This window comes from Heterocephalus glaber, unplaced genomic scaffold, assembly GCF_053883595.1.
Source record: "Heterocephalus glaber isolate CG9 unplaced genomic scaffold, H.glaber_assembly_v1.0 deba00001555, whole genome shotgun sequence".
Taxonomy (NCBI): domain Eukaryota; kingdom Metazoa; phylum Chordata; class Mammalia; order Rodentia; family Bathyergidae; genus Heterocephalus; species Heterocephalus glaber.
Genome location: NW_028258346.1, coordinates 16666366 through 16677475, shown reverse-complemented (window position 1 = coordinate 16677475; position 11110 = coordinate 16666366). Strand labels below are relative to the sequence as shown.

Here is an 11110-nt window from a genome sequence, read left to right as displayed (position 1 = left end):
TTACAAAGACTTTGTTTCCATTTTTTCATTTTCTCATATTAATTCCATTCCCTTCTTTCCTTTCCCCTACCCCTCCCATTTCCCCTTCCCCTTTGCCCCTTTTCTTCCTATTTCATATTATCTATTATACCTTTTAGTCCTTATTGACACTTTCAGTTTCTCACATTAAAGAAACTATTCGGTAGATATTTTGACTTTGGCTCTGTAGGATACTAAGCATTCCTGATTTCTAACCCACACCTGTGAGATAATAAATGTGTGTATTGTTAAGGTACTAAGTGTGTGATAATTAACAAATACAAACATGAGGCAGCTGTCAACGGAGAAAGGGCAAATGTTAGAATAGAAAGGAGTAGATCTCAAAGGTGTTAACTAAAGGATAACAAAACAGTATGTTTAGTTGTATTGCATTTTACTTTAAAATCAATCCAGGCATGTGTCCAAGAATGCACAGAAAAAAAATAAAATGATGCATATCACATTATTAACAATAGTTATCTCTGGAAATAGAAATGAGATTAGAGGGTGAGCAATGAAGAAAAGATTTCATTTTATTTTTTTACTTTATATGTTCATTTTTATAATAATCGGGTATTAATTTTGTAATAAAATGTGTTTAAAAGTAAAATACTCTATAAATCTCTATTTGGTGGGATGCTATCCACCAAGTGCTTAAAAATAATATTTATGGCTGTGCATCTTCTATACTCTGATATGTTATATAAATCTGGTAACTAGGAAATCCAAAAATTATCTTCACAGTTTTCCAGATTGCCCTCTGTGTACTTGTGGACTCCCCCTTGTAAAATGTGCTTACCTGTCTACTACCAAAAACAAAATTATTGACAGGATGACCAAAGGACTCAAAAGAACAAAAATAGTCCAGGGGAAACTGCCTCGAGTAAACTCTCTACAACTTCCTTCACTGAAGGCAACACAGCATGGGAAGGAATCCTGTTTTTTCAAGGATACGCCCTCATTTTGAAGAAACACCCAAAATTTGTGTGCAAAACATTCATAGTCAAGCTTCTGTATTGTGCCCTAATTTATGCTTCTTTTCTAAAATCAAGCTAACACTTTTGTAAAAACTTAAGTTAATAAGAGTTTTGATGCTGAAAGCTAGAGTGAACACGGATTCTCTTCAACAGCATACACAAACTTCTGGGTAATCTTAAAGTCACATAGCTCCCGAACTCCAAGAAGAAAGCAATCACCCAGGAAATGCTGCTCCTTTGGCCACTGTAGGATTGCGTCTTCACCAATAGTGACTATAATATTCTTTTATCTAGGGTTTAGTAAAGGTTCATGAAGTTCTAGCTTCTTTAACCATGTTTATTTGCATAATTCTATGGTGCAGCCTGTGTTTGGAAGGCTAGTTCCATTATAGTTTCCCACAGACAAATCAAAAATATTTGTTTAAACTTATCCATTGAACAAAACATGAGCATGTTTTCTTATGCAATTGATACCGGTGTTGGACTTGAACATTAAACTGAGAATGAAACTGGTCTGGGCACACGGCAAGAATCGCAGATGCAGTGAACCTCACCATGTTCCCTCTTCACAGTGGGATCGTTAGTTCTACACTCAGTCTCTTGGACGACTGGGAAGACACCAGTTCCCATCCTACTGTGCACCTGCCCAGATTATTACTTAATGTCACTGAGGTCTGTCTTCTTTGCTTTCCCCCTCCCTCAAAACCAAAGCACCATGACCCCACAATGCTACCCACCCCTGCTTCCCTTTCTGATAGTTCCTGTTCCCACAGCCCCCTCTGCATTCCTAGCACGGTCCGCTCTCAGAGCTCCTCTCCAAGCATGACTCTGCTCACTTGTGTTAGGAAGTACGAAGTAGCCATGCATGGGCTTAGGATGTTAAACTGAGTTGCTACTGGATGCAATCCCCACTTGGCCACTGTGTGTCCCGGGCATAACTGACCCTCCCTCAGCATCCATTTTTAAAGCATTTCTGAAGTTGTGTGGTCATGAAATGGGCTGCACAGTGTCTGACACATCGAAAGTACCCAAAGAGAACAGTCATCTCTAATTGTAGAACTCTCGTGATCTGTCTGTACACTCCTGGGTCGGCCAGACAAAGCAAAACAGTTACACAAACCTACAAGGCTTAGGTACTGCATGCAGGCTTCCCTGGGCTCTGGCCAGTATGCCACCAGGCTGGCAAACCCAGCCATAGGGAGATGAACCCTAGAAGTTCAGCCCTGGACCCAGTGCCTCTCTCTTGGTCTTTCATTTCTTTTTCTCAAAACTCAGATAAAACAGACACTGCTTCCACGATTGCATGTAACTGTTTCCTTCCTAAACCCTTCTAAACTCTGTACACACCCACGTCCCTTGCTGCATTGTGACTCCAAAGAGGGACAAAAATTCCTTTTCCTGTAATCACTTAGTTTCCTTCTACCATGCCTTAAAAAGAGTAAATGCCAAATAAAGAAGGAAAGAGTGAATGGTAGTAATATTCGTGAGTTGATCGGATCAGCCTAAGGTAAAAGGAAGCTTGCCTTGGGAGTTCCCACCTTGTGGGACACTTTGTCCCACCTCTGAGTGGTGTTCTGGGTCTGTCCTTGATCCCCTCCACCAGGTTTAGCTTTCTCCACCCTACAGTCTCAGCCTCCTTCCCCACCTCTCTGCATCAGAACCCCACTTTTTCTCTCTCCCTGCCAAACAGCAATCAGGTGTGAATACATTAATCACTTAGGCAAGTAGCCCCTAAGACAAGGTGCTAATAAATCAATATAACTGGAAATTAAAAACTTAATCAAGAAAACTCTAATAGGGTCACTGTAATAGGCCAATGTCAAGTTCTGCATCAGGCAGGTGAGAGAAAGTCTTCAACTGACTCTTCCCGCCTTGGGGTCCAGTGGCTTCTGAGCAATGCTACTGCTTGTGTGAAACATGAGGAGTACGTCTGGCCATGCAGCTCCTTCCGCAATCATCCCATCTTCTCTCCTTGGTTTCTCATACCCTCCCCGGAAAGAATTGAAGTTCTTGCAGAGGGTTCTGGGAGAACAGCAGCAGAGCCATTTGCAGAGCCATATCAGAGAAACTGGAGGTAGCACAAGTGCTATTGAGCTCATCTCTAAAGGCCAGCAGCAGGGTTCCAAGTACAATCAGATGCTTGATTTCTTTGGATGACCACAAGCAACCCCCAAAGTCAGCCAGTGAATAAACATGAGCAGAAGCCAGTCCTTTTCCTCTCCGTTGAAACCTCCTGCTAAGTTGTTGTTCTGTGAGAAAAGGAGGGGAAATCCCACTGGTCACTAGTCAAAAAACTTCCTTGTAAAACTGGACAAAAAGAAGGCAGGGAGCCCAGGAGATCAACGATTTTGCCAATGGCACCTCCCATGTGCCCGAAAAGGCCCGAATTTCTGGATTGGAGCATATATCACACTGCACATGAGTGGAGTTTATTCAATGAGTGTGTAAACTCCCAAGGACAAAACTCTCAATGCCAAAGCAGTCAACAGTGCCCTCGGAGTGTCAGACTTGCTGATTGATCACAGCATCTGCCACTTATAACTTCGTACCCTTGGGCTAATTGTTCTGTCTCTCTAGACTTTATTTTTATTTTTTGAAAGTGAGAACAATAGTACTATCTACCCCCAAAGGACTACTGTTGGTATCATTTTTATTAAATCATCCATCAAAAAAACTATGCACAGGGCCAAGCACATATAAGCATGCAGTAATTATCAAGTGCTCCTGCTGGGCTTCACTAGCAGTGAAGTGCCCACTACTCAAGTGTGTTAGTTACTTTTCTCTCATTGCTGCAGCAAAATACCTGACTCCCAAAGGTAAAGGAGGAAAGGTTTATTTAGCTCGCAGTTTGTAGAGGTTTCAGTCCATAATCAGCTGGCTCCAAAGCAGGGTGGCACATGGCAGGGGGCAACAGTTCATGGCAGCAGAAAGCAGCAAAAGCAACAAGAGAACCTTAACAGCAGCTTTCTGACCCTTCTATTTTAACCAGATCACCAGGATTAGGGCGGGGCCAAACCAGCCAGTAGACCATTTAGTAATCACACCCTTAATCCCAGCATCACACACTCTAGATCCAGCCACCTCCGAACCTACCTATGACCAAATAAGACTTTGAGGGGCCATCTAGACATAAACCATAACACCAAGGCTCATATAACTTAACAAACACAGTTGACACTTGACGTATGAACTCTCAAGGGCTGGTTGTAAACTCAAGTTGGTCAGTGAAGGCTCAGGCTCCTCTACAGTCTTCACAATCTTTCTCCTGTACACAGGCAGAGCTCAGTGCCCTTAGAGAGACACTGGCCCAGGATCTCTCAGTGAACCCCACATGGGAAAGGATGCTGTCATGTTCCTTCCTGAACTCTTTAAGGGTTAAATCTGTATCTGAGACCATCTGGAAGCACAAGTGGCTGGTCATAACTCAAGACTTTGGTCTTAAATTAAGACTAAAATTCCAGTCATAACCCAACTTTTTTGTATGTCAGGCTGGTCATAACTCGAGGGTCCACTGTAAATCTCAGGTGTTGTCAACATGGAACACAAGAAGATAGATAGATAGGTAGATGATGGCCTGGAACAATTATATCATCATATCATTATATCATCATTTCTCTGCTTACCTTATCAAACAATTCCATTTTTATTCATTTTATAGCATCCTATGAAATTGTTTTGATAGCTATAGAGAGATAAAAGGAACCTAAAATACAAGAGTTATTTTGCTATTCAATGAACTTTTGAAGCTCAAACAATTGTGTAGGTATCATGAAAACATGAAGAAAGTGACACAAAGAAAAAATTCCTGCCTTGTTTTTACTGATAATAACGGCTTATATTTTTTTCACTCACCATAGAACAGGTATTGTGTCAGGCTCTTCCATATATTAGCTCATTTCACCACACACACACACACACACACACACACACACACAATAGCAAGGTAGTTACTATGTTCACTTCAGTCAGATGAAAACTGAGATTTCAAAAGAATCAGTAACTTGTGCAGTGTTTATCAGCGAGAATTTTGAAGCCCTGAAACACACATGTGTGTGCACACACACGCACACACATACCCTTATGAGCAGCCAGTGTTTCAGCAACTGTACCTTAGTCATTAATTCTCTCAGTGCAATTTTTCCCATAAGGAAAACTACTCAGAGCTTATGTGGAGTCCTACAAATAACCAATCAACATAAACACATTTGGAAAAATCAATCTGTTGCAAATGGGGGGCGGGATTATTTATAGAAGTACAAAACCAGGTGCTTTGAGAGAAATGCATGTTTAGAAGATGACAAGCCTGGACATCAGTATACAACCTGGGACAGGGGCAGCTGGAGAATGGGGGACCTTCAAGACTGTCTGCTTTCCCCGTTCCACAGATGAGGGTTGGAGGTGCCCTCACCCTCCCGAAGACACCGCTCCTGTGTCCTAGACTCTCCAAACTCTTCACATGGCCTCTGAGAGAGTCCCTGCTGCTCCCAGGTCACCTCCCATCTCCCTCGGAAGGGAAGGCTGTTTTTGGCTTCAGCAAAAGGAAAGTGGGAAGATAAAACAAACTCTAACTCATCTGTTCTTACTCATAGGCTTCCCATCAAGGATGGGTTTTGTCCTTATTTAGAATCAATACTAAGTAAAGAAAGTGTAAATATACCAATTGAAAAGTTCTTTTCTGGGGGCCTTGGTGACCACAGTCAACTGCCTGAGGTTGAGACACCATGCATTTTCCCTAAGACTTATTCTGAAACCCTTGAGCACTCAACCCAATCATATCTGGAGACTCTTGATGCAGTAGCATATAGGATCTGTTAGTAGGCTTTCTTTTGTCCTAGGAGAGAAGAAAATCCCCAATAGACTGATGGGTGTTTGAACCTGTGTGTTGAATATTTCTCCCCCAAGAAATTATAGGAGCTAAACTCGATTATTACTATGTCTGAGGATCATGAGTAGGTATGGGTATAAGTGGCAGATTCCCCATCGGCATTGCCCATAGGTTAGACTGGTGTCAATTAAGAGGATCAAACTTCAGAGCACTCTGAGGGTCTCAGAGTGCTGCCACAAGAACAGCATTGACTGTGAACCAGCTGACCCGGATTTTCTTGGCACTCTAACTGGTGCTACAACCCAGAGAAAGTTTAGATTCTCCATTAAGTAGAAGTACACTATCCTGGGAAAGAAAAGAGAAATGCATGTTGGAAATAAAAGAGTTTATGGCTGACTTTTAGGGAACTTGAAATCTTGGCCAGAGCAGGGTCCGTCTGGGCCAATGAGTCTCAGTTGGGCTCACTCTTCTGGGAACACCGAGGACAATTTATTTTCATAGAAGGTGAAACTAAAGCAGCCTTGAATGATGATAAGTCCCGGTCTTGGGCCAATCCCTGATTATTTTTCCACCACATTATGCTGGTTAGATTTGCTCCTTGAAATCTGAAAGGAAGAAAAACAGGAAACGAAAGGCGGATGATTTGGGAACTGATAAACCATTGTTTCCAATTTTTCAAAAGACTAGTTGCAAAAGATGTTGCGTATAAAAGTGCTTTCAAGGTGCAAAACATACAGGAAACCAGAAAATTAGTGTTTCCATTACACCTTCAAAATTAGCATTAAATAATTTTGGAATGTCCTACTATAAAGATACAATTTTTTTTAAATTAGCACTTTCTAATTTATCTGGTGAATGAAGAGACACTTTGCACACATGACCAATTATCACTGTTTCTGGTTTGTAAATATGTAGACATTATCACTGGCATGGGTATAGAGACAGGTTATTTTACCTTCACTTTGAGGTAGCCTTCTCATTCATCTCAGTCTGTGCTTATTTATGGCTCCTTTTCCCAGTTACCTTCATTCAGCTGAGACTGAGTTTTATTGAAGCATTAATAATAGCCTGAACTCACTTTTCTCTTCATCCCAACTATTAACATCACAGTTCCATATCCCAAGTTACCTGGCATAATGTTTCCATGCAATGGCTGCTCAAATACTTGTAATTTACGCTGTAGCTTGTTTATATGAAACATTTTAGTCATTTTTCTGTAGAGACCAAAGCACAAAGTCAATGCCCAAGTTGACCATTTATACATGGGCACCACTGATCTGTTACCCACTGCTTTATGGGATTCTATCTAGGGATGTGTGCCCAACCTTCATGTGCTAGCAGGAAGAGTGCTGCTAATATAACTTTCCTTAAAGACAAATAAATCTAAGGTAAAAGGAATCCACAAGAGTCTTCCCTCAGAGCCAGTACATGCAATTCAAGGTCAGCAGTTAAATACCCACACTGATCTACCCAGTGACCTGGATTTACTCTTAGGCTCTGGTTTAGTTCCAGACAAGTGCTGGTGAGAGGATCAATGAAAAGGAGGAACACACACACAAACCAAAGAGGTCATAGGGTTCTGGTAGCCTGGGGTGCTCCCACGAGGAATACCCCTTCTCTTTGTCATGCTTTGGTTAGCAGCCCAAATTATAAAGTTCTAACCCATAACAAGTAGTTATGGATACAAATGGATACCGAGAGCCAAACTCGTTGACGAGGGGGAACAAAAACAAGTATTTAAGAGGAAATAAAGGTAGTTGGGATGATGTAGGAACTCAACACATTGCATTATTATTCTCAAACAGTAAACTCTGAATAAGGAGGTAGAATGTTTACACTGGAGTCTGATGTACTGTGTTGAAAATCCTCCGATCCCTCACATTTTTCATCTATAAAATGAAATGAAAAGGAAATAGAATTGCATAAGGCATTTGGCATGCAGGCTGTGTGCAGCATACAGTGATTTTTTTTTTATATAAGATGCCATTTTAGTTGGGCTCACTTTGAAGCTGAAGACTTCTAGACTACCTTAGCAAGTCCTTCCTGCCTCACTCCACACTTTGCTTTTCTTTACTCCCCTTTCCCTTCTCTTTCCTCTCCTTCTCCTTCTCTTTCTATCCTCCTTCTCCTCCCTCTCCCCCCACCCCTCATGACTTGAATACCAAGTCAACCACAACCACAGTAGCCTTTCAAGTACCTACTACTCCTCTTCCATAGGAGGAGGACATCCCTGCTGGGAAAGGGTATGGACAGGTTTCCCTCCAAGATATGCTGTGACAAGTTCTGCTGACAGTAGCTGCCACACATCTCAAGCTCTGAGGGACAATGGAGTGCAGGTCACTTTTCTATATCTACTGTGCAATTGCCATGGTCGAGCCAGTGATGATAAACCTTTTAGAGCTTTCAGTGATACAAACAGCCTGCTGCAGCATATGTGCCATAGGTTTGCACCACTGATCTAGCCTAACCAGTTTCCTTCCCAACTCACACCGAGTCTTTGAGAGCACCTGAGGCTTCTGCCATGCCTTTGATTATAATGAAGCTAATACCAAGCCATAATACCTAGAAGTCCATCAGGCTACTTCCCAAGACATATTAGCTTTTCTTGATAACCCCAAAATTATTTACTCAACAAAATTTCTCAGAAATCAAATATCACTCAATTACTAATTTGAAAAAGGACACAAATATGATTATTTAGCAGAAGTTTTTAATGGCTTCCTAACAATGTACATACATGTGAACATCTCTTTAACACACATTAGTAATTTGGGAGTGATCTTTTTAAAATGAAGTGTAAAATTATACAGAAAAAATACACAAATTGCAAGCATACGATTTGATGAATTTTCACAAAGGGAAGACACCTATATAAATAACCCTGCCCAAGAAACAGAATATTTCAAACATCCCAGAAACCCTAACACTTGCTTTCCAGTCACTGCCCCTCCAAGGATAACATTATCCAAAATTCTAACAACAAAGGCGAGCTAGCCAGTTTCCCAACTTTACTGAAAGGGAATTAATCAGTCTCTAATCTCTTATGTCCAACTTCTGCATAATATATTGTAAGATTCATCCATGGTGTGTGTATATGCCAATAGTTCATAAGTGGTGTCTGTATGTGTGTGTGTTTGTGAATTTGTCTGGATCTTCTGATTTTATTGGCTGGATATCGCAATCCTACCACACTTCTGAGGGCTTATAAACAGGAGCTTTGTATACAGTAGTCAAGATTAACAATTTGGTTAACTTGTAAACTGCTCCATTTGTTGTTTCTCATACAGGCTTCCACTTACCAATAGCCAAGCCATGAAAATGGCTTTCAAATTATGTATTTTTTCTCTGTTTTCCAGGTTCAGGGTCCCAGTCATCCCTTGCCTGCCTCCGACCTCTCCAACTTCACCCACGCTCCCCGGAAGGACGGACACCAGAGAGTTTGAGGTGTAATATTTCACCTTCCCTATTAATATGGAAAACAATTACATGGCTGAGGATGTGGGATAATTTTTCAATCCTAGTTGAGTCTTCACAATGAAGAGTCATTATTTTATTTAAAATACTGGCTGTGGATGTTCATGCAATTACATATAAGGCTAATCATTTGTTCTGGTATTAAAAAAAATATTTGGAGTTAATCTGAGCCAATGATCTTTTTCTACCAACCAAAACAGGTGGAGCACAATGCAATGCAACTATAGTGAGCTGAAGAGAGGGCAAATATGACATTGAAACTAGTGGATGCTGAAAGACTGCGTATGTGGTTAACTCTGTCATGGAAAAAGCCCTGCAGTATGGAAGCAAGACAGGCTAAAAATGGAAGAAGAGCAGCTCACCCAGCTATGCAGTTCCTCCACCAGTGCCATTCCTGCCCAACCCAAAGGGGCATAAATAGAAATAGTCTGGGATTTAGCACCACTGATATTTAAGCCCAATTTCCGCCAGGTCAAAACTAATAGCGAGGTATTTGTTTTACTGACTTAGGTTGCAAGTGCCTTGGGCGGATCCTGTACCTTCTTCTATATCTCACTCAGCGCCAAGAACACTGTTAGCCATCAACAAACCATAATAGAACTGAGTCTTCTCCAAAGGCCAACGAAAACACACACGCTGAACTAATGGAGACATTTACAGGCAAAGGATTCCAGTTTCCTTTCGGAAAATGCCACCAAGTCGCCCTGGCTAATTAGGTCTTAGTAAATGACACCCACGGACCAGAAAGGTCCACCTGCCTTTGTGTGTGCACCAAACCAGTTTTCTATTTATTTAGATTTTTCATGTTTAGCATTAAGTTCAAAAGGGATATTTTTCAAATTTCAAAAAGCTTTTAGAGATCTACCTTGTGAATTCATAGTAATTTCAGGAAAATGGGAATATAGTCTGTACTACAAAGAATAAATTATTCATTGGGGGATAGTCATTCCTCTCCCACCCCATTACCTATCCTTTGGTGAAACCTAGAAACAGAATCTTGTCCAAGGCCACTTCCAAACCCAATGACAATTCCTGGAATAAAATACAAACTTTTTTTGTAAATTGTCTCTGACACAGCCTAGGAATAGTCAGAATTTTCCCAGTATTCCCAATAAGGGTTGTGATGGTTTAATTCAATCCTTGTTTGCGTTTCTGAAAAATAACCCAAAGGATGGAGACCGGCATTGTGAATGTGGGATCCTGAAGCAATAGCAACTCAAAGACTAAAAGATCTTTCTATGAAGAAAGAATGACTACAAGCAAGATGCTGTGAATGTGCAGGAAGAGCAGATAAGATGCATGTTGCTCACAGAGAGTTCAACAAGGATTAAGGTTGCTATTGCAAATCATCTGAACACAAATGCTTCTATGCCTGTCACATTGCCTTCTTCCAAAATACTAGAGGAAAAGTATACAACTGCAAGTTATGGACTTGATCCACCAACATATAAATAAATAAAATTTTTTGGAGAACCCAAAATATACCAGCCAAAACATATGCAAAAATATGAATGTGATGTGGTAGAGCAAAAAATGATTGGATCCTGAAAGAAGATATAGCTGATTTCCAATGCCAGTTCCATTAGTGTTAACTTTGCAGTTTTCTAAACTTCTCTCAGCTCCATTCCTCACCTGTACAACTGGGATTAATAACTATACATATTAAGGGCTCTCTCAATTACAGATACCAAAAACTTAACCCAAATTCACTTCATCAAAAATAAATAAGTCAAAATAATAGGAATTTATTGACCCTGTACCTGAAAAGCCTAAGAAACTCTGGATTTTCGCACACCTGGATTCAGGTGCTCAGTAT

The 11110-nt window shown here is 40.8% G+C and overlaps 1 long non-coding RNA gene across 2 annotated transcripts in view; it reads right to left on the bottom strand.

Moving 5' to 3' along the window:
• Window positions 1-547: 547 nt before the first annotated feature.
• The window catches only part of LOC110350352 (uncharacterized), a 31376-nt gene continuing 20813 nt past the window's right edge, over window positions 548-11110 (bottom strand). The window contains exon 4 of one of the 2 annotated variants that reach the window (XR_015442916.1): window positions 548-3244. This is a non-coding gene — a long non-coding RNA (uncharacterized LOC110350352). Of the gene's footprint in view, window positions 3245-4749; window positions 6426-11110 lie in introns of those variants that run through there. The other variant, XR_015442915.1, reaches the window with a different exon arrangement.